This window comes from Monodon monoceros, unplaced genomic scaffold (assembly GCF_005190385.1).
Source record: "Monodon monoceros isolate NGI ecotype Baffin Bay Population unplaced genomic scaffold, NGI_Narwhal_1 Super_Scaffold_16, whole genome shotgun sequence".
Lineage (NCBI taxonomy): Eukaryota > Metazoa > Chordata > Mammalia > Artiodactyla > Monodontidae > Monodon > Monodon monoceros.
Genome location: NW_021703772.1, coordinates 67,801,026 through 67,825,571, shown reverse-complemented (window position 1 = coordinate 67,825,571; position 24,546 = coordinate 67,801,026). Strand labels below are relative to the sequence as shown.

Here is a 24,546-nt window from a genome sequence, read left to right as displayed (position 1 = left end):
TTCCACAACTTCTTTTTTCTTATGTTGTATTCATTTACCATTTATTTATTTAATTGGACAACAGATTTAGAGTCTGAATATATGGCTAGGACAAAAATTCACTAATGAAGTTTCAGAACAAAATTTCACTAGAAAACAAAGAGGTAGGAAATACTTAGCATTTGAAGCCTGCTGCCTGATGTTCTTTATCTACTTTTTAATTTATTTTGTGCCTTAAATATGCAATTAAATACTACTTTACTTAACCTGTATACATTATAAGTACTATAAAATTGACGTGTGAAAAATACACACCTTATATTCCTTTTCCCTACACCACCGGCAACCACTCCCACTCACATACTCACACTAGAAGAGGAGAACCTTGAAATCATACATAATATTTTTAGATGAGAAACTTAGGTCCAGAAAAGTTAACTCTTTTGCCAATGACAACACATATTCACACACACACTCTGACACATACACCTCAAGTTACTCATTTAACAGCAGGAAAAAAATGCATCTTTATATAGAAGTAAGATTATGTCATAAATGTCTATCCAGTTCTATAATGTAGAACATCACATATGAAAGAGCTTCTTCATATACCAACACTCAGTGTTCAAAAAGAAGACTATGACTAAGAAAAGTCATAAAATGTGAAGAAAAAGAGAAACTTATTATGGACTGACTGATTGGTTACTAGGGTCACAGGCCTGATTTTTAGCAAAGTCTTATAGTTCCAAGAATGGCATCCAGATGCTTTCTTAGGTATGGGTGTCATTATTTTTAGCAAAAGAAACCTTTCACCCTTAGTCACGTCAAAGCACAAAGAATTCCATAAATCAGTGCCAGGCTTGTTTTTATTCCTAAATACCTGACCACATATATGTTTATGTCATGTAAATCTTATTGCCTTGTTTTCAGTAAGATTTAGAACATGAAAATGTACTTTTAAAATGCAAATGTATTTTTTTAACACTCTTTTCTTCTTTTCTGTACATCTTCAAATTTCTTTTAGTTTGGTCAGTGGAATTGGAATGGTCAGTTTAATTTTTATTGCTAGTCAGTTTCATCTCTTAGATTTCAGGGAACAAAACTAAGCTACAACATTTCTACTGAAAACATTGTAAGAAATTCTTAAAACCAGAGTCTGAGCAAGCACATACAAAGAAACATTTTTTTATTACACGCTTTATAAATTGAAAAAAGACTGCTTTTGCCTTAATGCTGAAAGCATGCCCTTTTTGTCATTGAGAAATACAGAAATATTTGAAATTCCCCAGTAATCTTGGGCTCACAAATGGAAACATTTGGCTGTATTTGGTTCACAAGTGCACAGGGGCCTGTCTGCTTTTGGTTCTGTGTAATTAGAATGTACAGATTTGACCTCAAATGTGCTGTATTGTAGTTACAACGTAAAGAAGTCAGAACAAATGTGCAAAAGGTTGGATGCAATTTAAACTGTAATGTTCTAGAAGTGAAGAGAGGAAGAATGAATAAGCTAAGTGAAATCCCTTGTGTCTATACAACAGATCAACACAGCAAAAAACACAGGACTTGGCAATTATTTTACCCTGACCAATATAGAAAGTCTGGCTACGGAAATCAGATCCCAAACTTCACACTAATGGTAATTGTTTACTCTGTTCCCAGATCAAATTAGCTGGATGACATCCAAATTTACATTTGACTATGTCCTGTCTATTCACACAAGTGCACTATTCAGATTAAATTGACTGGCAATGACTAAATTGGTCAATAGAACTGACTGAACTGATCAGACCATTGAGATACATATTAGGAGAATTTAAAGAACAAACATACAAGCATATTAGGAAAACTTTCTAAATAAACATATTAGGAAAACTTTCTAAATAACTAGATCATGTTCCAATTTATCAATAACCTCAAAGTTCTTTGTTACATATACAAATTATAGCTTTTTGTATAAGGCTCTGAGGTTACAGGACCCAGCCTAAAATTCTATTTAGAAACAGATGAGGTAATGATAAAGAAAGGAAAGGTAGAAAGGAATATTTTTAGTTTAAAAATATTTCTGACCTATTAAATAGTTTAATATCTCATATTGCAGTAAATGCCACCAATGGCTGAGACTGTTCTCCAAGTCAAGTTTCTTAAAGGCCTCTTTTCCAAAAGTTTGAGAGTTTAGCTCTGGAATTGGGAGGACAATGAAGTAAAAATGTTTTCTGGTGATATTTCAGAAGATGATACGAGAAAAATATGGGAACTGATATTAAGACTGAGAATTATGACTTTAACTAAGTACCACATGATAGAATATTTATTTTCCTAGGATAACCACATTTGTTCCTTAGAAAACTCTCATTTCATAATCCAAAGTAAGAGTCTTGTTTATATATCAATGTTTTATTCCTGCCCTTATATATCACATGTTTATGGCATCTATTGTTGGGTGTGCTACAGTACTTTCTGACTGCCTGTCATAATTGTGAGAATGTCATTCTTACGGAAGCCACATCGAGGTTGTTGTTCCCTTGCTTAATGCAGATGAGCGATACACTGACTGGAAGGCATCTTAAAATCTTCAATACTGGTGTTTGTAGGCTGAGCAATATAAAGAAAAAGCAAACAAAGTGGATTTTTAATTTTAACTTTAAAACTTAAATACACTAGGCCAGTCATCTTTAGATAACTGAAACTGTAAGTGGGCATAGAAAAGATTTCAAAAGGGAAAATAGTTGAAAAGTAAATCAGTGTGAAATTGCAAACATAGGGGAAGAAATTATGGAAAATCAGGGCAATCGTGGGAAGCCATGTAGGCACAACACAAGGAGGAATTATGTCTGATATAGTATCAGAAGCCAGACTAAGGCTTAAGTACAAGTTTAGACACTATTAACTCAACTGGGACCCTATCCTCTTTCTGACTTTTCCTTCTCATTTATTGTCTATTTTAAAGAATTTCTTCTTGGAGCTCAGCTGAGCTGAGCCTATATTATCATCCACAACAATTATGGTTATGGCACTGTTCCAGGGTCCAGTGATAATATCTAAGGGTTATGAAATAGGAAAATGTCTCAAATTCTTGAAGCTATCATTCTTGCTGGGGACATTTACCTCAAATCCTGCCTAAGATATATCAAAAAATAATTTCATTGATAGGAAGCATGAAATTGCATCTGTGTTGGTTACACCAGGTGGATCTTCTCAAGATATTATGGGTCCAGAGGCATCTAAACAATTTAAACATTAAGGTAGAATCACTTCAGATAGAGGGGAAAAAGCCAGAAAAATTAGTTTAAAAAATTTAACACTTGATTGGGGGTAATCTAATTGTTCTATATTCTTTTTGCCCTATTATTAAGATGGTTTTGAAAACAAAGTCTACTGGTTTTGATGTGATTACAAAAACAATTAACACTCATTGTATAACCTAACAATGAAAATAGGGAAAGTCACAAAGAAAAAAACTAAAAATATTAAAATCTAAAACTTTAATATCTAGAGAAAAACACTCTTAATGTTTTCTTGTTTAGCCTTATCTTAAATATAATGTATTTATATACTTTAAAAAATTATTTGGGAAGTTATATACATACTTTTTCACCTAATATTCAATGAACAGTTTTCCATGTCTTTAAATATATACTTATAAAATGTGATTTTTAATTACCACATATATTTACTCCTGTGAACATAACATTATTTAGCCAATCCATTATTGATGGAAGTTTTGGTTGTTCCATTATTTCGTTTTTGCAGTTATAAATAACACTCTTCTTTTTTTTTTTTTTTTTTTTTTTTTTTTTGCGGTACGCGGGCCTCTCACTGTTGCGGCCTCTCCCATTGCGGAGCACAGGCTCCGGACGCGCAGGCTCAGCAGCCATGGCTCACGGGTCCAGCCGCTCCGCGGCATGTGGGATCTTCCTGGACTGGGGCACGAACCCGTGTCCCCTGCATTGGCAGGCGGACTCTCAACCACTGCCCCACCAGGGAAACCCAACACTCTTCTTTAAAAGTATTTCTGTTCACGTTAGAGAGTTAAAAATGTATATATTGTTTTTCTGCACTGGGTAGTTTTATTTTACAGAGGGGGTAAGGGTTAGGTGGTGTCAAGAAGAGTGACATGGAGCAAATAATTTTTATTAGCATTTTTTTCTTTTACAAATACACCAAAGAATCATGCAATGCTGCCAGCATTGGATGCAATCCTGGGCCACAAGTCTGCACATTCCTTTGCAACTGGTCCTGTGATGGCAGAACCTTTCATCTCACCTTCATTGTTTACTATGGCCCCTGCGTTATCTTCAAAATAAAGAAACACACCATCTTTTCTCCAGTATGACTTTCGTTGTCAAATTACCACTGCTGGATGTACCTTCTTTCTGAGCTCTGGTTTGCTGTTCTTGACTGTGGCCATCACCGTGTCACCCACACCAGCAGCAGGAAATCTATTCAGTTGTCCCTTGATCCCCTTCACAGAGATGATATATAGATTTTTGGCTCCTGTGTTGTCAGCACAGTTGATCATGGCTCCAACTGGAAGACCCAAGGAAATCTGGAATTTGGCACCAGAGGACCCACCACATCCTCGGTTTGACATCTTGAACGCCAGAAAGGGACAGAAAGATGTAATTTTTAATATCTTCCAGAAACCTTGTACCAGTTTACATCTATACTAGATTGGCATATGAGTGTTTATTTCCTCCTCCTCAGTGGAAACAATGAATAATACCATAAGAAAAAAAAAAAACAACCTTTGTTTATTTGGTAGGGGAATATGGCACTGTATAGGTATTTTTAATATGCATTTCTTTAATTAGCAGAATAGTTTATTTTCAAAATGCATTTGTTGATCATTTGCACCTTCATTTTGCCAGTTAATATTTCTGCTGAGAATTTAGCTAAGCTACTCCTTGGTGTTGCTGCCTTGCCATCCATTTTGTTTGGCCAAGCAGCCTGCAGGGACCTGAAATTGACACTAGTCCCTCATGCAAGCATGTGCCCTAGATAGCTGACTGCAGAGTCACAAGCAAATGTAAGTCACTGATATGACTTTCCCAACAGCCCTTGTGATCAACAGTCTCCCCTTCCTCCCAGGGCCTTCCCTTTGTGTGCCCTTTAGATAAGACCACCATGGGGCTTATCAAAACTCACTCTTTTTGTTTGAATTGACCAATCTGGTCTTAGCCCAGGAACCACAAAGCACTCCACCCATGGACCCTAATAAAAGTGTGTACCCCAAATTGTGTGTGTCTCTCTCTCTGGCTGCATCCTACCTTCACTTCCCCATGTGGCCCCTCAAGGTGGTTCCTCCAAGAACTGGGAGTAATAAACTTTTGTAACTCAGTTTCTGTCCTGGTCTCTTGTTAAATTGTGACTCACCAGATGGCACCCTGTGCTCCACTTAACAAGTGTTAACAAAGTAATAACAATTTCTTTGCCTATTTTTCTGATGGGATTTTTGCTTTTTCTTTCTTTATCTGTCTGAAATGTTTGTCTTATGATTGAAAAAAATATTTTCCCATTATTTTTATGTTTCTTTTACTTCTGTTTATGCCATTTTTTGATGTTTGCAAGTTTGTGTGTCTATGTGTTTATGTAGTCAAAGCTATTGATTTTTTTCCTTTATTTCTTCCCCATTTAAAAAGGGGAAGAAATAAAGGAAAAAGGTAACTATTCATTTATATTTTACTTTCAAACCTAATGGTTTAATTTTTTTGTTGTTGTTTAAGGCTATTATCCATCCTGAATTTATTTTGATGTGTGGTGGGAAGTACAGATCTAACTTTAGTCCCAACATTTTTTTCCAAATAATTAACCTGTTCTCCCAGTGTAATCTGCTGAATAATCAGCTCTTTCCCTTCAGATCTTCAATGTCACTTCTTATTATATATTATAGTACTAGTTACATATATATATATATATTTTTTAAAAAATTATCTTTCAAGATACATCTATTCTTCTTCTACTACTACATTGCCTTAATTATTATGGTGCCATATGGGCACCATATCTGGGAATGAAAGTCCTCTCCTTTTATTATTCTTATAAAATTTCAAAGTTAGTTTTATCTGAATTTTCAGTTATACTTTAGAATCACTCTATCAAGTTAAAAGAGTGTTGAGTTGTATAGAATAGCTAAATCAGTATATCCAAATTGGGCCCAATATAATAACAAGGTCCTTTTAAGGGAAAGAGGAAGCAGGAGAGTTAGAGGCAGAGAAAGAGATGATGGAAGCAGAAGACAGAGAGAAGAAAGATTTTTTTTTCTTTTTTCGGTACTTGGGCCTCTCACTGTTGTGGCCTCTCCCGTTGCGGAGCACAGGCTCCGGACGCGCAGTCTCAGCGGCCGTGGCTCACGGGCCTAGCCGCTCCGCGGCATGTGGGATCTTCCCGGACCGGGGCACGAACCCGTGTCCCCTGCATCGGCAGGCGGACTCTCAACCACTGCGCCACCAGGGAAGCCCGAAAAGAAAGATTTGATGGTGTCACAAGTCAAGGCAAGCAGGTGGTCTCTAGAAGATGAATAAAGCAAGGAAACGGATTCTCCTCTAGAGCCTTCAGAAGGAAAGCAGCCCTTGATTTTAACCTAATAAGACCCACTTTGGACTTCTGATCTTCAGAACTGTGAGAGAATCCGCTTATGTTGCTTTTAGCCACAAACTTTGTGGTAATCTATTACAGCAGCAATAGAAAACTAATACAGAGATAACTGACATCATTATAATACTAAACTTTTCTTTCAAGAACATAATATACCACAACTTTGATTCATATCTCCTTCCATGTCCCTCAAGTGTTTGTTTTTAACATGAATATTCTGTATTTGTGTGAGGTTTATCCTAATAATTTAGAGTCTATGGACGCTATTATTAATGGGATGTCTTCTCATCATTATATTTTACATAGTTATTTATGTTAAACAGGAAAGCTATTGCTACTTTTGTTAGTTTATTTCTTTTCCCCAATTGTTCTGATGTTCTGCCTTTAAAAAAATTCTGCTTTTATTTGTGTTAATTATTGCTTTATTTAGGTTTGTTTCAGGTTTATGTTATGTTTATTATTTAGTTGAATGCCCAATTCATTAATTTTCTTTTTTCTTCCTCATTTAACACTGAAAATAGTTGATGTTAAGATTTGCTTCTAACTGCTTTTACATTGTCTTGTGTTTTGATTTGTAGTGTTCTTCTTTTAATTATTTTAAAGTATTCTCTAGTAAAGAGTTTTAATTGACACTGACTGAAGATTTATATAATGAGACATTTTTTGTTAATGTTACTTAAAATTTATTTTGCCTTATTTTGTTTTTTATTGTATGTGTGCAAAGGGACTTATGTAATTTTATATTTTTGAAAATGATGGAGGATTTTTCTTTTAACCTGTGAACTAACATTTCATCCATTTTTATAACCATTCTATGAGCCCTTGGATAGAAGGTAATATTTTTCAGTTGATCAATGTCAATTAAATGTACCATATTAAAAGTATAGTACAGGGCTTCCCTGGTGGCGCAGTGGCTGAGAGTCCACCTGCCGATGCAGGGGACACGGGTTCGTGCCCCGGTCTGGGAAGATCCCACATGCCATGGAGCGGCTGGGCCCGTGAGCCACGGCCGCTGAATCTGTGCGTCCGGAGCCTGTGCTCCGCAACGGGAGAGGCCACAGCAGTGGGAGTCCTGCGTACCGCAAAAAAAAAAAAAAAAAAAAAAAAAGTATAATACACTACAGACTGTTATATATTTGTGCTCTTTTTTTACTTTCAAACTTTGTGAGTCATTTTGCATATTATAAACAGAGTATAGCTAGATTTGTTTTAAACCCAATTGAATTGTTTCTAAAGGTAACAAGACCCAAATTAAATCACTAGCAGATGAACTTTACCAGGTGTATTTGAAAGAGATTTTAGGAGGTAGAATTGACATGACCTGATGACTTTGGTTGCATAGGGCAGAGAGTCACAGATGACTTCCAATCTTCCAGCTTGCACAGAAGAATGGGAATATCGTTATATGGAGCAGGTAAACATAGATGTTGTAGGGATTCTTAATGGATCTGTTTGAGGTGCCTGTATAACATGCAAGTTGAGCATATCTAGTAGGTATTGGATGAAAAGATTTGGAGCTCAGGCATGTGATAAAAGCTAGGGTTTTATTGAGAGAAAGGCAGAGTTTTTCCTTTTGAGAGTGGAATAAACATGCTTGCCGTTTACATTGTACAAGAGATAGATTGAAGATAAAAGGCAAAGAGGGAATCATTAGCAGAGGATAATCCTGGATCCTGAGAGGGATCTTGAGTCTAAAGCAGAGGTAGAGCATTTGTCTTACAAAGGAGAAAAGATTTTAGGGGGGGAAAGAAGAAGATTAGCAGGAAAGTAAATAAGTTTTTTGACTGGGAGAGCAGAAGAGGAAAGGGAGAGGTTGTTTATTTCTGACTGTTTGTCCAAGTCCTTTAAATTATCGTGGGATCCCCGCTGAATCTTGCTGCTCACATACAGTCAAAGAAAGACTCATACACTACCTGATAAGTGAGGAATTTGAGTTATGCACTGGTTGTTTGCTCTCCTCAGCCTGGTATCTCCTGCTATCAGAGGTGCAATTTCTGTGCTTAATTTCCTGGTTTTGAGTGTGTTGTGCAGAGGTCTCTATGGTGCTTCTGTTTTATGAAAGCAGAGGAAGCAATGTCAGCTGATGAGCAAAGAAGACAGAGGTAGAGTGGTGAATTCGTTAAGGTAGTGATAATTTGAAATTAAAAAAAAAAAGAGAGAGAGAGCCAGTTTGGAGAGAGGACAGGATTTTGTGAGCATTCTTGAGAATCCAGCTGAGGCCAAGATGACTTGGAGAGCAAGGATTGTAATATTATCTCCAGAAGTACTCAGAGACCTGGAACAAGCACACACATTGGACCAGTGACTTACTTTATTGATGGCCATCTGCACAGAAGGTATGGCAGTAGATCAAAGGACAGAGGGTCAGGGACCTAAGGGTGCTGAGAGAGTTCTGTACTTTATGGATCAACTTTGTAAAGGAATAGACTTACAGAAATGTACACAGATACTAATGGTATGGCTTAATGAATTCTCATAAGGTGAACATGACTGTGTATCCATCACCCAGATCATGAAATAGAAAATCACTTGCATAACAGAAGCACCCCCCCACATACTCCCAGAGTACTATCCTCTCCAAATTCAGTCACTATTCTGATATGTGAATAGACACACACCATAAAAGATTAGTGTGTGTCTGACATTATTTTTATATTAGGTTGTGGAATTCAGTTTTTTTGTTGTATGTAGCAATAGTCCAAACTTGCTTATTGCTATAGGTTGTGTTAATATACCCAATGCCTAGCCTATACTTTTTGGAATTTACAAATAGTGCCCCTATGAACATCATCGGGTTGCATATGCATATATTTGGGAGGTTATATATATCTAGGACTGGAATTGTTGAGTCATAGGATATACATATGTTCAGTGTTAATGGGTTCTGTCACTTTTCCAAAGACCATGAGAATAGCAGTGTATGAGAGTTCCTATTGCTTTACATCCCCAGCAACAAGAATTTTAGATATTCTGGTACGTAAGTAGTGGTATCTCATTGTGATTGCATTTCTCATATTGACCATATTGTTCTATTGTGTTGTACCTATTCACTTTTTGCTCATTTTTCCATGGCTCTTTCCATCTTTTCACTGATTTTTAGGTGTTTTTTGTATATTTTGGACATGAGTCTTTTGTAAGGTATGTTTTTCTATTGATATCTTTTCTCAATCCATGGCTTATATTTCCCATCCTCTTAACAGTCTCTTAATGAACACAAATTCTTAATGTGGCCCAATTTATAACATTTTTCTTTATTGTTAGGGCTTTTGGGTCTTGTTAAGAAATTCTTGCTTATTCCAAGAATATGAAGATACTTCCCTCTGATTGTTCTAGAAGTTTCATTGCTTTATCTTCCACATTTAGATTTATGGTTTATCTTGAATCAGTTTTGAATTATAGTGTGAGGTGGGGGTTAATATACATATTTTTCCTTTGACTCAACACCATTTATTGAAAAGACTAATCTTTCCCTATTGTACTGCAGTGTAATCTTTATTATGATTGAAGTGACTATATAAGTGTGCATCTGTTTCTAATTCTAGATTATGTTTCTCTGGCATATTACCTAGCTGAACATCACTCTGATTATTGTAACTTTAATAAGTCTTGAAAGTCCTCCAGCTTTGCTTTTCTTCCTCAAAATTATCTTGTCTTTTCTTGGCCCTTTGCATTTCTGTATACAGTCAGGAACAGCTTGTCAAATGCCAACCCAAGAAAAAAAATGGCTAGCATTTTTACTGGGCTTTTGTTAAATATATGAATCAATCTGAGGAGAGATTTATGGTACAAAGTTAACATATTTTATTTATTTGTAATTCTTAATTTTAATGGTTAGCACCACCAGAAGAATGTTGTATAGAAAGGATAATAGTGGTATTCTTGTCTTAATTTGAATCTCAGGATGAGAAGCTTTCTGTATTTCATCTTTGAATGTAAGTTTGTTGAAACTATCAGAATAAGGAGGTTCCCTTTTTTGATTAGTTTGCTAAGGGTTAAAATGGTGTTGACTTTTATGAAAGGTGTATTCTACTTCTCTTGAGAAGATTATATGATTTTTTCATCTTTATTCTGCTATTGTAGTAAATTACAGATTGAATTTCAATATTAGACCAACCTTACATTCCTAGAATCATCACACTTCATTGTGTTGTCTTATCCACTCAATATAATGCAGCATTAAGTTGCTACTGTTTTAAGATTTTTCATCTATGTTTACTAGAGACATTTTCCTATAGTTTTCTTTCCTTGAATGTCTTTGTCAATTATTTTTATAAAGATTTTATTCAACTCATAAAACGTTGGAAAGTTTATTCTGGAAGAGTTTGTGTGAGACAGGTATTTTAAGATTTTGGTCCTAGAGATGGATTTCTTTTTTAGGAAGATTTAAAATTATAGATTCTGTTTCTTACTGCGTTGGTTATATTAGCTTGTTTTTTTCCTAGGATTTAATCCTTTTTATCAGTGGTATAAAGTTGTTCATAAAACCTGATTTTTATCTTTTTAGTACTTGTGGGATCTACAGTGGTATGTTTTAATTTCTACTATTAACGATAATTGTTGAACAGTCCTGTTAGAGAGTGCCTACTTTTTATTAGTTTTTTAAAAGTAGAGTACATGCTTTTAATTTTGTATTTTGAATGCTTATTTTTAAAATTTCATTAGTCTCTGCCCTCATCTTAATTATTTCCTTCATTTAACTTGTTTTGGGTTTAATTTGCTGTTTTTTAAAAAATTCTAAACTTCCAAAGATGGATATTTTGATTGTAGAGTTTCAGTCTTTGGTTTTATATGCGTTTAAGACTGTAAAATTTTTCTCTAAGCACTGTTTTAGTTACAGTCCACAAATTTTGATAGATACTATCTTCATTATCATTCAGGTCTAAATATTTTCCAATTCCTCTTGTGTCTTTAATTGTTTTTTTGGCCTGTGGTTTATTTCCAAATGATGTGTATGTGTGTTTCTTTTTGTATTTCTTCTTCGTTTAGATAATTTCACTGACTTAATTTCACTGTTGTCAGAAACATCCCATGAATGCATTCAGTTTTTAAAAATATTTGAGACTTGCTTTATGAGCTAATATCTCAGCAAATATGGCCATTTGCTAAGAATGTGTGTTCTTTATTATTGTCTGCAGTGTTTTACATATGAAAATAAGGGCAACTTTTTATACTGTTTTGTTTAGATCATTTATATCTTTTCTGATTTTTCTTCTGCTTTATCTAGTTATTAAAAACAAAGAGTTAAAGCCCCCACTGTAATTATGGATTTGTCTCTTTTTCTTTTTAGTTACATATTTTGAACCCATAACACTGGTGCAGTAAAATTTAGAATTTTTATATCTTCTGGTGGATTGACCTTTTTATTATGTGATTTTGCTCTTGTTTTATGGTAATACATGTTGCCTAATTTGTTGCTACTAATATAAAAACACCAACTTTATTTTGGATAGTGTTTACATGGTGTTTCTTTTTCCATCATTTTTCTTTCAAAATTTCTGTGTCATGTATTATTTAAGATGTCTTTTATAAGAGGCATATATATTTTTTATTTTTTAAAACAAGTCTGACAATCTTAGTCATTTAATTGAGGTATTACAATGTTTTACATTTAATGTATTGTAAGTACTAATATATTTTTGATATAATGCTGAGTTTGGTTTGCTAATTTTTTGAGTATGTTTGTGTCTATGTTCATGAATGATATTAGTTTGCAGTTTTATTTATTGTAATGCCTTTCTCAGGATTATGCTGTCCTCATAAAGTACATTGGGAAGTACTTCTTTCTCTTCTATGTACTAGAAGAGTTTGTGTGGAATTAACGTTATTTCTTTCTAAAATGTTTGGTAGAATTTTCTAGTGGTATTATTAAGGCTTAGAATTTACTTTCTTGGAAGGATTTTAACTATCATAAATTTCATTAATCCATATATATTTTCAGGTTATCTGTTTCTTTTTGTATGAACTTCGGTAGTTTGTATCTTTTGAGAAATTGGTTCATTTCAGCTACATGGTTGAATTTATGGCATACATTTTTTTATAATATTCTCATTATCCTGATAATATCTGAAGGGTCTTTAAAGATGCTTTCTCTTTCATTGCTGATATTAGTAAATGTGTCTACCTCTTTTGACATTTTTCTAGAGGTTTACCAATTTTAAAAATTATTTTTATTATTAAATATCCTTGGTTGAGTACCTTCAAAAAGATTTTTAAAAGTGAATAAACATTTCTCGACCAAAAAAGAAAAAGGGAAGGCTAAAGACCCATAACAACCAAATGCCTAATATAAAGCATGAATATTAATTTGATCCTCTAGTTCAACAAAACCAGTACATTATTTGTAGAAATTGCACAAATTTTAATATAGACTTGATTTTAGATAATAGAATCATTTTTAATTTTCATAAGTATGAAAATGGTGCCATGACTATGCAGAATATATTTGCTTTTAGGGGGTGTATGTTGATGTACTTAAAGTATTGTTACGTCTACAAATTATTTTGAAAAAGCTTAGCCAAAAATAAATGATACAGAAAATATGTCAGTTGTTAAATTTGGGTGGTGAATATATGGGTAGTTACTGAACTGTTCATTTCCTTTTTTTATATATTTAAAAATTATTTTAAAAAGCTGAAAAAGATTTCAATGTTAGGCACTGCCTACCACCAGCAAATCAAAGGGAGCCTTTAGTGTGAGCTAAACTGATCAGTGAAGACTTCATTGAGGACTTGGGGGTTTTGGTTGGGCTTTCAAATTGGAGCAAAGTTAGGTAGATGGAATAAAAGAGGGAGGTCATGTTTGAAAGGGAGTAATATAAACAAAAGTTGAGAGATTAAGATGAAAATGACTTGTCACTTTTGACTTGCCTTAGCTCTTTGCTAAGGGTGATAAAGCTGGCTGTCTGAAACTTTACTTATGACTATGTTATAGTAGTATCAATTTTCCCTAAATAAGAGCTTCCATGTTCATTGGGAGAATTTTGGAGGAATTTGTTTAAATGTCTCATTTTAAGTACTATGAGTCATTCATTACACTATTTGCCAGTTACTTCACCAAAGTTTCTCTTTTAAGGATTACTGCATTTCTCCCCTCAGAAGTGTGTTTCTTATTTGTAGAGTGACATGGGAAAAATAAACTTTCTATATGTTCATCATTGCTCTGTTATTCCCTGTAAATATTTAGGAATCAGAATGCTACTAATCTGTTAATATAATCAAAGCTCCCAGTTATTATTTCAGGGTTTCATGCCTCAGAAAATATGTTAAATTTTCTTAGTGAAATTTCTTCGTGTTGCTCAATCATATTACCTATGGCCCCTTCTGCCTCTCTTCCCAAATTCTTCTGTATCCCAGGTCCAAATGATCATAATGATAGCTCTGCACTCAGTCTCTTACCTTCTGAATAATAGCAGCACCTAGCACTTACACTGTATTTGGTTTTCCATTTTCAAAGTGCTTTGCAATCAGTGACCGGCTGAGCTCCCTTAACCGTGAAATTTATTTCTTGATGACAGAAGGAACAAAACCTTGGCATCTGGCTATGCCCACTATTGCCACCATGGAGCAGGGAGAAGAATCAGTGCTGTGGATAGAGGAGGAGGTTAGGGGTCAGATTTGTGTCCTATTTTTGACTCTTTGCTTGACTTATGCACATCCTGGCTTAAGGCAGCAATTGCTCACTGTAAATTTTACCACCTGTAGGAGCAGGAGGATGGAATCCACATTGAAAAGATGAGAAACTCATCTGTCACAAATAGGATGCCTTGAATTTGTAGTGGGACTTTGGTACCTGATGAAATTGTTAACGGAGCACAGGCTCCGGGTGCGCAGGCCCAGTGGCCACGGCTCACGGGCCCAGCCGCTCCGCGGCATGTGGGATCTTCCTGGACCGGGGCACGAACTCGTGCACCCTGCATCGGCAGGCGGACTCCCAACCACTGCGCCACCAGGGAAGCCCTGATGTGGTATTTTCTATTAAAAGATTAATTTTCTGAAATAATATGGTGAGTAAAAACAGCCTCACTACGTTTATTTCCCACATTCTTCCCTTTCTTAAAAGTCAGTAAGTCCAGAAAAAAGAACAGAAATAACACAAGGCTAAACCCAGTTAGTTACACTCAGTAAACTATATAATCTTTATATATGTCACAGTCATTGTGATAACATTTAATAATTATAAAAAAGAATTAATGAGAATTTCTAGTGGCATACATCATAAGACTTGGTGATCAAACTGACAGTCTCCCTTCTAATTCTGGATATTTTTTTTTTGTTTTTAGTGCAAATGACAGGTTAAATTATAAGGTATCTATTAATACAGAAGAAATGAAGATAGTGCAGAAGAACAATAGATAATGGCATTGATAGTGACAATAATTCAGAAAAAGGCAGATGTGTTTATCTGGATACCTGTTTTGATCTGTCCTTTTTTATGACAGATGTTATTAGTTTTCAATGGAATTTGTGTATCTGAGTCTCTGTTTCATACAGGAAAGCATCTCATGCATATATTTTGGTTGGACATGTTCTATTACAGAAGAGTAGATGACTGGTACTAAGCATCAAGTTTACTTGATTTCCCATAAAAATGAAAGTGATACCTTTTCTAAAGTAGGTGAAAAAAGTAAAATCCTGATTTAAGGATTTCTAAAGGGAATATGTGGGATGAACTTAGGAACAGGGGAAGAAATCATTCAGTGATTTTATGTTGGTCAGAAAACACAATTATATAAACCCATAGAAGGTGGCTTCTGCCCCTTTTCTCTCCCCATTCTTCAGGGAGAGGCTATTTCTATCAGAACAAGGGGCACTGAATATACATGTTCCACTCACATTGAAGTCCTGTCTGGGGAGAGTGATTTGAGAGGGGCTTACAAGGTCAATTAGTGAAATTATTAGTTTTCCAAACTGGAAGCTTCCATATCCCTGTCTTGCCATATTTATTTCTTCTCTGAAGTGATAGCAAATGTGAAATAGAATGTTCTAATAAAACCTGAAAAATTAAGAAAGAGAACCAAATGTTTTCATTTATCTAAATATTCTATGCATTTATAACCATAGCCCATCAATGGCTAATTTTTCAGTTTCCCTTTTCAAAACATTGGACTGGTGTTTAGGCCAGATGAGGGAAAGAAGAGATCAACTCCTTCATGGATTCACTTTCATGGTTTTGGGGTTATTCATGATATGGTGATTTTGTGGTGAAATCAATGGAGAGAATTATTATCATTATTTTTTGCTCACTTTATTCTCACAAACATTTGAGCCCAGTAAGAAGGGTGCTACCATCTTTCTCCTTGATCACAAAAGTGACAAGTTTGTTTCTCATATCCCTTATAACATTGGTAAAAATTAGCAAATTGTACCTACTTTACAATTGGGGGAAATAAAGTAGACTACTGTCTTGCTGGTCCTCAAGATTCAGTGGGGGAAGTAGAATTTAGGCTGAGGCCTCTGACTTTTCCTACCACTGTCTGCTAATTTTCTTGGGAAAGTATACAGTCCAGTAAAATACTATATAGTTGTACTCATTTATTAATTAGTGTTTGTGTCAGAAATGTTTTGATTTCATTGGATATGATAGAGAAAACTTTACTAGTGATGAAAAAAAAATCTAATGCAATTTAAGAAAACTTTGGTACAATAATGCTTTCCCCTCCAGTTTTCTAGATTTTCACTCATGCTATAAATTTTTAGGTGTTTCTTTAAGCAGAAAATTCAAGTGTTAAGACAAAATAAATCTACGTACCTTTTTTTAAGTATAACTGGTTGGTGTGGCTGTTCTCTCATAAAATAACATCACAACCATCAGTGTTATACTGCTGAAATTTGTTTTGAAAGCAAAAAATGCTCTTTCTTCAAAACACATATAAATATGTTCAAACTCCTCATGTCCTTTCTCTGAATTTTAGCATCTCCTAGATCCTGAGTGTTCTGGCAAGGGTTCTAGCCAGACTTCAACTGGACTTCTGTGGGCCATGACCAAGAATCAGTGCACCATTGTAACTATCACACTGAGCTTGAACAGTTCAGGTTCATCAACAATTTGTGGCAAGAACCTGGCTTGAGAAGTTATCAGATGTTTTAAGCATAAGGAGTTCAATCTTGTGGTGCTGAAATTGTTTACTCTTCTAAACACCCAAGAAGCAACATTTAATGTGTAGTAAAAACCCAACATTCTTTCCAGGTTTTGTGGAGGGTATGAGTTCAGGACCTATTGTAGCCGAGATCCGGGAGAGGCAGACCATGCTCAAGGCCAAGAAACTCAAACCTGATGATTTATATAGTTACGTGCTATTTCTAGACTGTTTTTATTCAAACTGGTAAGAACATCATTAATGGATGCAGATCCATAAAATGGACCAAACAAGAAACCAGCTTATGTTTTAACACAAAAGGTCTGTACTTATTACTGTCTGTGAGAAAGAAAAAAAATCAGCAATTTTATCTCCTCCAATAGATGTTTATGTGTTCCCAAAGAGTAGAGGCTTTTCAATCAAGAATTGGAATATCTTGGGCTTCCCTGGTGGCGCAGTGGTTGAGAGTCCGCCTGCCGATGCAGGGTACATGGGTTTGTGCCCCGGACCGGGAAGATCCCACATGCCGCGGAGCGGCTGGGCCAGTGAGACATGGCCGCTGAGCCTGCGCGTGCGGAGCCTGTGCTCCGCAACGGGAGAGGCCACAACAGTGAGAGGCCCGCGTACCGCAAAAAAAAAAAAGAATTGGAATATCTTGATTTGATAAAGTTTTTCTAAATTATACTTCCCACTAGATACTTGATATATGGGAATAAGGAGAGCCATAAGAAAATTTACTTTTAAGTTAAAAGAATAGTAAATACCATTTACTACTGAATTTATAGAGATTTGTATGTGGGTCTGGCTATATATGTATCTATATCAGAGTGGTAGTATTGTAGGTTATTATTATTTTCTTTTTTCCTACTCCATAGTAGGTTTTAAATTATTAGGTCAAAGAGACCTGGAATTGAATCCCAGCTTTGCCACCTACTAGCTGTGTGATTTGCCTAAAAGTCAACCTTTGTGAGAATCAGTTTCCTCATTTTTAAAATGTTAAATAATTATAATAGCTACCTCATAAAGGGGTTGTGAGAATTAATGCAATGATATAAGGCCCCCGGGGTATACAAGTCATTTAATATATATTACTTATCATTACTATAGCTATTATCTGTATTTTTATAAGCATGTGCTCATTTTATAAAATAGGAACCCCAATATGAATTATTCACTTAAAAAACTCCCATGAACATTCATTTTTGCTTTTTTTTGTTTTCTTAATTGAAAATGCCAACCTTAGTTGTATATGTAGTCATTTCTGTAATGAGTGGTCAATTACTCATTATTCATGCATACTCAACTCTTTGTCTTTATTTTGATGCTCTTCTAGTTAGATTTTATAATCTTCTTATTCTGTATGTATTTACTAATATTTAAAAGATTTTAACATATTAAATTGAAATATATTCTTTTATGAATGTATGTAAATGTCTCTCAAATCTCAAAGCTTTACTAATTAAGACTATGAAACAAAGCCTTAATATAGTTAAAGAAAATTAAGAATTATCCCATAATTCAGATACAATTTAGGAATTATTTCCATTTAATCAGCTCTCAGGTTTACACACAAAACTTTTCCAACAAAACAGGCTGCTGCCATATGTGTTTAAATGAGATCACCATTTGGCTGAAGCTTGCTGTACAAGAAAAGCCCATTTCACAGGCTATTCACACCTGACTTTATGGCACTTCACCAAGGAAGGGCAAAACAGTTTAGACATTCACAATAAGAACCAACTTGAACCTTATTTAACTTCCAAACCTTCTAAATTTCTTTAAGGCTCAGATAATTCCCACAAAGTCTTGCCTTACTTCCTCCCTGCTCTCACCACCTTCCCTCTGGGAAATCAAACCACCTACTTACTGGAAGAAACAAACACTACTTATTTGTTTCTATACAATTTAGGGTTTCCCAGATTTTAGGAAAACTTAAAGAGAGGGATAAGATTTTATCTTAAAAATAGTAACTACCAACAATACCTAAGTGGGGTAATTAGTGTATATACTTAATATTCATTTTCTACCCATATAAACTCTGTATGCCAATAGATGAAAAGAAAAAGAGGAAAAACATGAATTATAATGATACTGTTATAGGGTTGATTTTCATGCATGGCTTAGAAGATTGTATTTTATTCACTACTTTTAGGAAAAACATATAGGTTCTCATATAATTAACAAAACCATATTAACTAAAAACCATTAACAAATGCTAAGTGGAAGTGTAAGTTTTGTCTAAACTGCTCAGTGGTAGAGAATGTTTAACAGATACTTTCTAAATAACAATGCTAAAATTACACCTTATACATATTTGTGGGTACTTTCACTTTATCTTATGCCCGTATCTGCACCATTCTGCTAAATAAGTCAAATTTATACAGAAGTAGGATATATTTAAATGTAAACCCTAAAAAATGTTGAAGGCAGGAAGGAAATGGTGAAATAGGTGATCATATAATATCCAGAGTACTTAGGCTAAAAATGGAAGGATCAGTAAAGTACTCTGTCCTGATCTAAATCCCCACGTTTGCTCTCTGATCAGAAATGAAACTGATTAACGACAGGACAAACCATGACAGAGCAGCTATTTGTAAAGGTAATTCACAGCTATATAAACGCAGGGCTTAACCTTAAGCACCAAGGATCAACCAGTGATAGTGTCCTGTTGTCTGTACAAGGATTGGTCTAGCCACAAAAATGTATTTTTGCTTTGGAAATCGTTTCGCCTCATGGATACATTCCCTGCAAATTTTGTCTATCTTGTCCAATGGGTATAGTCAATGTCTCAGAGGACAGATATAATCATAGGAAAAAAAAGAAGTGTGCAAGTATAAATTTGGTAGAATTAATAAAGGAAAATAATGTAAGAAGAAAAGAATGTTTTTGCTTCAATAATATTTCTAACCCCCCAAATAAATTTGTTAAATCAAGACCAAAACAAACTATATTTGAGATATATATATATATATATATATATATATATAATGTTTGTTTTATCTAGAATCATTTCTTTTCCCTCTTTATTTTTTTCTTTCAATTTTTATGTCTTAGTATTTACTTCCTGTGTTTGGCTGACTGTTTCCCTGTGATATAATTTAACATGCTTTTTTTATCTTTTGACTTACTGTAAACTGGTAGTTAAATCTATAGAATCAATTTGACTGAGGTTGGAGTTCCTTTTTATCACCTTAAACTTGAAACAATTGTGTTGACATAGAAATAAACAGGCCAATGTTAAGCAGACTTCCATTAATGGTTTCTTTTATTGTTGATGGGAGGGTTGGGAATCAGCTTCAGACCATCTCCACTCAAATCAGTGACAGTATTCAAAACACTAAGACTGAATCGCAACAGTGATATCTTTGTATGTCTCCATACATTTCCATTTCAGAGAGTGGGTTTCATTTTTTCTTGAGTATTCTATGGGCAGTGGAGCTTGGGATTTTTGACCCTGGGCTGAATATACAGAAAATGGGGGCAAAAAAAGAAAGAAGATGAAGACTGAGTTGAGTCTAAGCCTTTTGGAATATAATTTGGCCAGCTATTGAGTCTACTCTACTTTTGAATACTTTGAACTTTTTAGAAGAGAAAATAGGATGTTCTTTGCTCTCACTAGTGTCTCAATGCTAACTCAGTGCCTGGCTTTGCTGATGCTATTGTCAGAGTAAGAGGATCAGCCAATCTTCTTTTTATTCTCATTGCCTTTTCAGCTTCTTCCTAACCCTTTTCACCAACCCTAGATCATAAATAGATCAGCTCAATCTAAGGTGAAGGCAAAGAACTACTAAACCAGAGCCTGGCAGATTGAGTCAGTGGATGCTCCAAATGATTTAGGGGTAAGCTCATAACACATTTTTCTCTTCCTCCATCTGTTTCTCTCTAGATCTGTGGATAGCACTGATGTGTTATGGCAGAAGAAATCCTGGAGCAAATATAAACAAATTATCATGTATTTTGCAATGTACACCTAATCAACATTGGGTAATTTTCTCAAATATCAGAAAGATTAGCAAATCTTTTTATTGTTGCACTTTTTTTTTTTTGGCTGTGCCACACAGCTTGCAGGATCTTAGTTCCCAGACCAAGGACTGAACCTGGGCCCTTAGCAGTGAAAAAGCGCAGAGTCCTAACCACTGGAGTGCCAGGGAATTCCCTGTTGCACTTTTAAATGCATCTTTAATTGAATTTTTTTTGCTTAAATGTTCATGAATTGAAGAAAATTCATGTTTTTAAAAAAACTTTGAGTATCTCACATTTAAATTTGTTATTGTTTTTTGGAAACATAATTCTTTAGTCTTTAAAACAAGGATATTTGGATAGAAATGCTGCTAAAACCTTAACCATAAATGCAGTAATATTGAATATAAACATTTCAGTTAAGGATCTCACTTCCTTGTTTAGTTGGGGTGAAGAAGAAACTGTATTTAAAAAAAATACCTTTAACCTAAAATCTTTCACACTTACTGGGAGACTGTAAATTGCACTAATAACATTCTGTTGACCACTTTATTAAAGCAAAAGTGAAAGAAAACCCTCACGTTGCCAAACCATGTATTGTTTATTTAAGTGTTAAATGGAGTCGGTGATTTGGACCCCTTATTACTTGAGTGCTGAGTATATTGAAATTTGTAAAATTGCTAAGTGTTAACATTGCTGGAGCTGTGATGTGGCCTGGCCACCAAGTGTAAATACTACAGTACAAACCAGGGGGCAAATATTAGGGAAAAGGAAGCTTATTTATAATGGATTTTTACCCATTCATTTTTATGTTGTATGTAATGTAGATTTTTGATTCTTAAAATCTTTACCTTCTACTCATATAGCATCGCATCTCTATTTAATTTACTAATTGTCATTATCATAAATTATCATCGTGTTTATTATTTCCACTATACATATTTTTACAAAGTGATGACATGATTGCACTTTCTGTATTTACTCCCAGCTACTTCAAAATGAACATTTGTAATTTACCACCCATTTTGGGGACACTGTCTTTTTATCAGCTTAATTAGGCTGTATCTTACTTAGCATTTTCTCAGGATTGGATTGTAGTAAGGTCTTGTGACAGAAACACTTTAGAGTGTGTGCTGTCTAATACTGTTGCTTTATTTTTCATGTTTCTGCTCATTAGTTAGAGCATTAATTTGGTTTTTCTATTTTAATTAGCAGTCTGACATTAAAAATAACTTTTATTTCAAATAATATTCATTTTACTGGTTTTAATAAGTCTACATATTGTATTTGTAACCTATGCAGGCAAATTTTGCTGTCAGATTTATTTGTCTTGGTTTCTTAAAACTGTAATACAAAAGGAAGTATTTCAGTAATACATATATTATTGAAATATATGATATATATAAAACTTTTATCAACCAGTATACTTATTATAATTAAAATTAAGATATTCTTATCATCAAAGTTAAGGTTACAAATGGGTCAAAGAAGCATGATTAGTTTAATAGAAGATACAGAAATGGATATATTCTGGATTTAGATTATAAAGCAGGTATTTTAACATACATTATTCAGCACAATAGTCCAAATATATGTGTGTTTTGCAGGTAAAATAGCATAAAAGTAAACTGACACTACCATGACAAGTAAACACAATTTTGTTGGGTGATTTTGAAGGACAATATTTACAGATATTGTATGTTTATTTTAAGCTGTCAAACCATTTTTGTTTTTGAATAACATCTTAGGCAGATACCTAATACTTAAAAGAGATAAAATTTAAAATGGCTTGGTTTGAAATGGGATGGACGGTTCAGAGATACAGCTGCTTAAAAACCACCCTGTTCTCTGGGATCTAAGGAGCAGACTTAAAAAAACACCTAATAGAGGAGTGGCCAAGATGGTGGAGTAGAAAGACCCTGAGCTCACCTCCTCCCACAGGCACACCAAAGTTACAAACATTTACAGAGCAACTGTTGATAAGAATGACCTGAAGACTATCAGAAAAGATCTTCTATAACTAAAGATATAAAGACAGAACCACAACAAGATGGGTAGGAGGGGTGGAGACATGGTATAGTCCAGACCCATATCCTGAGGTTGGTGATCCATGAATGGGAGAATGGTTACAATTGTAGAGGTCCTCCAAGGAGCAAGGGGTCCAAGCCTCACATCGGGCTCCCCAGCCCAGGGGTCCTGCACTGGGAAGATGAGGCTCCAGAACATTTGGCTTTGAAGGCCAGTGGGGTCTTACTTTTACGAGGGCCAGAGGCCTGAGGAAAATAAAGACTCCACTCTCAAAGGACACACACAAAATGTCACACGCTCTGGGAACCAAGGCAGAAGCAGTAATTTCATTGGAGCCCTGGTCAGACCTACTTGCTGATCTTGGAGAGCCTCCCATAGAGGCAGGAGGCAATTAGGACTCACCCTGGGAATGTAGACACTGGCAGCAGCTATTTTGGGGAGCTCCTTCTATCACAAGGTACTGGGAAGTGCAATTTTGGATCCTCACTCTAGCTCATTAGTGATGAAACCTGGCTCTGCCCACCAACTGGTTGGCACCAATCCTGAGATGCCCCAGGCCAAGCAGCTTGCTGGGCAGGTACACAGCCTCACCCACCAGCAGGTCAGCTCCTCTAGGACCCTCTGAGTCCCCAGCCACCTGAGGACCTGGCCCCACCAACCAGAGGGCCGAGGATCTGACCTTACCCACCAGTGGTCAAGCATCAGTACTAGGACCCCTGAACTCCACAACCAGAGACCCCTGGACCTGGCCCTGCCCACCAGCAGGTGGACACCAGCCCCAGGACTACCGCAGAACTGTAGCCAGCCATGTCAAAACCTGGCCCAACCACCAGCAGTCTGGTACACCACTCTGGGAGGCCCTGGGTCCTGGCACCACCCACCAGCATGCCAACACCAGGTCTGGACACCCCTGATCCCACAGTCAGCCATGTCAGGAACTGGCCAGCCCACCATCAGGCTGACACCAGCCCTAGGAATCTTGGTTCTGCAGCCAGTCACCCCAGGACCCAGCATCATCCACCAGTGAGCCAGCACTAGCTCCAGAGTCCCCTGGGACTCCACAGCCAGTTCCTAGTGACCGAGCCCTGCCCACCAGTGGGCTGGCATCAGGATTGAGACTCCCCTGGCTGTGCAGCCAGTGTACCAGGATGCGGTCCTACCTACCTGTGGCCGGTAGCCTATGCACAAGGCTGGACCTGGCAACCAACTGGACTTGGTGTTGGTGTAGCCACACCTACCAGGGTGCCCACAGTAAAAGGCCTACATGGCCCACAACAAAAAGGCCCACATGGCCCAAATAGAGCACACCCCTAGAGCATATAGATCTGGTGGCCAGAGGAGAGTGCAGTGCTGAACCACTTAAGATGTCTCCTACATAAAGCTACTTTACCAAGATCAGGAAAGGTATTCAACCTACCAACCGAGTAGAAATAAAAACAGCAAATTAGGCAAAATGAGGCAACAGAGAAATATGTTCCAAATGAAGGTATAAGATAAAACCCCAGAAGAACTAACTAAAATGGAGATCCACAATGTGCCTGATAAAGAGTCCAAGGTCATGGTCATAAAGATGCTCAAAGAACTCAGGAGAAGAATGGGTGAGCACAGTGAGAAGTTTAACAAAGAGAAAAAATAAAGAAGAACCAGAGTTGAAGAGTATAATAACTGAAATAAATACACTAGAGGAAAATCTTTTTAAAAAGTCCCTTTACATTCACATCAGTAAGAATAAAACACCTATGAATAAATCTAACTAAGGAGGTAAAAGACCTATATTTAGAGAACTATAAGACATTGATGGAACAAGTTGAAGATGACACAAACAGATTGGAAAGATATACCATGTTCATGGATTGGAAGAATTGTTAAAATGACAGTACTGCACAAGGCAATCCTCAGGTTCAATCTAT

General features: G+C 35.8%; 1 pseudogene; it reads right to left on the bottom strand.

Annotated features, from left to right (window-relative positions):
* Positions 1-4,147: 4,147 nt before the first annotated feature.
* Positions 4,148-4,570, bottom strand: LOC114897182 (annotated as a pseudogene).
* Between the last annotated feature and the right edge of the window lie 19,976 nt (positions 4,571-24,546).